Source organism: Hevea brasiliensis, unplaced genomic scaffold (assembly GCF_030052815.1).
Source record: "Hevea brasiliensis isolate MT/VB/25A 57/8 unplaced genomic scaffold, ASM3005281v1 Scaf636, whole genome shotgun sequence".
NCBI classification, from domain to species: Eukaryota; Viridiplantae; Streptophyta; class Magnoliopsida; order Malpighiales; family Euphorbiaceae; genus Hevea; species Hevea brasiliensis.
In genome coordinates, this window is record NW_026615180.1 from 19,118 (window position 1) to 23,499 (window position 4,382).

General features: G+C 37.4%; 1 non-coding gene across 1 annotated transcript; it reads left to right on the plus strand.

The window, feature by feature from the left end:
• The first annotated feature begins 770 nt into the window (after positions 1–770).
• Positions 771–843, plus strand: TRNAR-ACG (transfer RNA arginine (anticodon ACG)). Its single transcript has one exon. It is a non-coding gene; the product is annotated as a tRNA-Arg (tRNA).
• Positions 844–4,382: the final 3,539 nt, after the last annotated feature.

Consider the following 4,382-nt stretch of genomic DNA (forward strand, 5'->3'; position numbering starts at 1 on the left):
TCCAACTTATGGATCACATACCTATCAGTGTTCAGTCTATATGGTTCACATTTTGAGTCTTGTGTCTATCATTTGATAAATGAATCAAACCGAATTACATAGCCATCGAACCATTTAGTTCAGTTCGTTATGGTCAGTTAAAGAAACGAGAATATTCACCACCAACACAAGTGCACAACCCAAAAAACAAGAATCGAATAAACAGTCTAGTGAAGCAACCCAATCGATAGAGAAATCACAAATCTAAATGTAAATTTCAAAATCATAACTCATGCAAGAGAAAATTAGGGTTCAAAAAAAATTACAATCACACATTCAAGTTAAAACTTAAAAAAAAAAAAAAAACTAAATCCATTCAACTGGTCAAAAACAAACTATTAATTACATAGTTCACTCTAATTTTTTGCGCAGAAACTAAAACAAATCAAAGCAAACAAAACAAAACAAAATGATAAAAATCATTAACCTAAACTGAAATTGAAGGAATGAATACGTCTAAAACTCCGTAAAATACTTGATATATTCCAAGGGAGTAAAAGGCGGCGAGGTTGCGACGGAAGTGAGTGGAGTCATGGAGGCAACGACCAGAGAGACAGAGCGGATGTGAAAAACGAAAAATCCGAGAACGAAAAACCGCGCGCTAGAAATCGGGAGAAACAGCACTCCATCCGTGTGCAGGGTTTTATATGTAAAACGACTGTGTTATATAGTGAGGAAAAGGGCAAGAAAGAAATTGTACAAAATATTTAATGATGGACCTTGGGTAAAAAGACTCCATGGCCCAATGGATAAGGCGCTGGTCTACGGAACCAGAGATTCTGGGTTCGATCCCCAGTGGAGTCGTTTCTGTCCCTTTTTCGTTGTCCTCAAGCTTCCCGGTGAAGCCCAACAAGACCCAACAAATGGGCAGAGGCTCTGAATAGCTCAATCGCATTTCATTAACTTTTTTTTTTTTAGATACACAAAAAATTCATAATCTTAATCTCGAAAAAAAAAATCATAAAGTAAAGTGCATATAATATTTAATTTAAAAATTATTAGAATCATTTTTATATAAATTGAGTTTATAATAATATATATTAAAAAAATATAAATTTTAACGACAATAAGAAAAAAAATTAAAAGATTTTATTATTCCTTTATAATATATATTAAATGATTTTTTATATATATCACTAATTATCTCTCTCCTAGTTGAGAAAATTTCTATCATTCGGGGTTTTCTTTTTAAGTTTTCTCAGGTTGCCAAGCTTGCTTCTTCATTGGTTCTCCTATACTATCTCCGGCAGGGGAGGACTTCAATTTGGCTTTGAGAGAAAACCCTAGCCCATGTAGGGTGTGCATAGAGTTGCTGGTTTGTGTTGTTTTGGCTGCATGCCAATTGGGTTTCAATGAGAGTGCATCCATGGTAAGTGTGCTGGGCATGGTTGAGTGCTCTGGATGGAAAGGAATTGACTGCCAATTGCAATCTGGAAGCTTCCTTTTGGAGTTTGATCTCTGAGGTCTAAGGCTAGTTCTGCATGGTGGAAGGGTATCTCTTGTTGTTATTTGTTTCTCACCTCTCGGTTCCGCTTCTTCACTATGGCTGGGAAGGCCTTCTTAATGGCTTCAATAGCAGTGAGCTCTGTGGCAGCTTTCTTTGCCAATAGTAGAACAGGACTTCATTTTTTTATTGAGAAAGTGGGGAGTTATGTTGTTATGGAAGAGAGGTTTTGCTTGGATGGGCTTTTGTTGCCCCTTGGTTGCCAACAATTGATTTGGCTTCATTTGGGTTCAGCTTACCTGGTGGTGGAAGTGAATCTTGTTCAATGTTTCCATCTTGGTGTCTAAGGTTTCTAAGCTTTGATTTACATTTGTTTAGGGGTATGGGTTTGATGGTTTGAATCATTGATATGATTTTGGGTGTGTTGGTTTAACTTGGCTAATGGCTAGCCATAAGATATGGACTCTTTCTTTAGTTGTTGTTGTAAGACCCAAGATACATTGTTGTCTATTTAAGCTTTTAATGCAAAGTTGCATATTTAAAAAAATATATATATAAGTATTATAATTCAATATAACCACTTATCTATCATTTGGATACTGATTGGGCTTTATTCTATGATGCTTAAGTTAACAACTATTAAGAGTGTGTAATTTTAGTCCAGTATATCCTTGTGTGAAAGGGTGAACCTAATTAAAAGCACATTAAATAAGAACTAACAAATTTTTTTGTCACACCTTACGGACCTTACCCCTCCGTAAGGCATCACATGATCCCGTAGAATACTTAATGACTTACCGAACTTCGCCTACCGATAACCCATTAAGTATCCTACAAGGGCTTTTAAAACGATTTTCTTACATTTTGGAAGTGGTGAGCATTTTACTGAGAATTAAAAACCATTTATTCAAAGCTTAAATACTAGTAAAAAATTTTATCCATTTTAAATTTTGCTGCAAATTTTATAAAAATTTTGACAGAGTTCCGTTTGAAAAACTGGAGAAAACAGTTTTTTAATTACCTAAAAAAAACACTTCCAAAAATATTTCACAACTCCCAACCTTCAATAACTCAATCAACTCAGTTCAACACACTTCAAAATAATTTCACAATACAATTCAAGATTTCTCATCTCAAAATATTTAATATTTCCATTCACAAAGCATAAAGTAGAAAATCCATATGAACAAATATTAAATTTACGTAAGAGAATCCAAAATAATATTGTTACAATTTATTTACAATCGCCAACTACATTGATACATACAACATTTTTATATTTACATTAAGATTATCTACAATGGTATAAAATAATACCCGCATAAAATGATCGAGTAGTCCTCGATTTAACAAAGACTCACTCACTCGCTTTCCTTGCTCTTATCTCATGCGAAAGAAAATAAGCTATCACGAGTATAAAATACTCAGGTGCACAATAAAAATTTAAAATTCAATAAATAAATCATTCATTGCCAAACACAATTTAAATGTTTCTTAATCAAATTTCACAAATATTAAAGTTCATAATAACATCATCTTGTCAAATAATCTATTAAACACAATTTAGTCAAACAATTTCATAAACACAGTGTCGACACCATATTTTGGCCGATCCCCAAAATCAATAAAACTTTGAAACCGATCCCCGGTACTAAGTCTCCTTCGGACAGCTAATCACATTACCGATCCCTCTTTGATAGGTCACAATTCCGATCTCTCCCGCAAAGAATTAAATCAAATTGTTAAGTTCTCGCATCACCAAAGCTTTACCACCTATCGCCACCGATCTCTCAAACCCATTGTCGAAACTCAGACCCGCCAAGTATATTCCTGATAAATGAACCGCACTAGATCTTTTCCTACCGCTTTATTGCCGATCTTCCTTTCAAAGTTTAAGAGTTAAGGTTTTGGTCTGGCTTAATAAGGATTCCAATCTTAAGTGTTCAAGTTAAATTTTCAATTTTAATCAAGTCCCATTCAGATTTCTTCCCACCGATCTCATGCTTATTGTGCTTTCCGATCTCTTATACTTAGATTAATAATTGCATTTAGTTCTTGTTTCGCTATGCTCATACAATCAAATACTTAGGCAATTCAGAGATTTTCCAATCACATCCATTCATTGAACAAAAGAGAGCCCATTTCATTTCATTTTTTGTACAAGCTATTCAGCTGGAGGGTCACCCCCAGCCTGATTTACATTTTGCTCACTCTCTCTCTCACCCTCGGCTTCCTCCTCGCCGCCCTCATCGCCGCTCAGAGCCAGTCGGCCATCCAAGAGAAGTCCTCCCCGGGTAACGCTCGAGTTCACCAAGAGGTCCTTGTGAGCATTCACATAGGCCCCGCCATTCCCGCCACCATCTCTTCATCTTTCTCCTTAAGCTCCCGCCTTTCTCTTTAAGCTCTTCGATGAGTTGGGCGACTGAGCAGCTTCATGGCCTCAGAGCGCTGGACTTCTCCGAGAACCCGATTCCTTTCACGTAACAAGATTCAGTTCGCCACCCTGTCTCATAAAACTTCGCCCGCCTCAACTTGAGATATATAATCTTGAGCGGATGAGAGTTGGGATCTGAGGGAAGCCATTTCCGATTTTTCTTCCCGATCTCCTTACCTGACACGAACCTTTTCCCAAACCATGGTCCGATTCACTGTGCACTCCACGCTCGTGCTCATGGATTGAGTCAAGATATCATCAAGGTCGCTCGAGGATAGCCCGTCCCGATCCTCCCGAAGGAAGATGGAAGCCCCCAAGACTTGGGCAAAACCGGGGTTCTCCCGAACAGTCCGGCTATTCTTCAGGGAGTCGATTAGCGTTTGAGCTCCACGAGAAGAGGTCCTCCTAAGATTGAGAAGGACCCCTTCGTGCTTGGAACAACCGAAGAGCCGAGGTCGCTCTTCC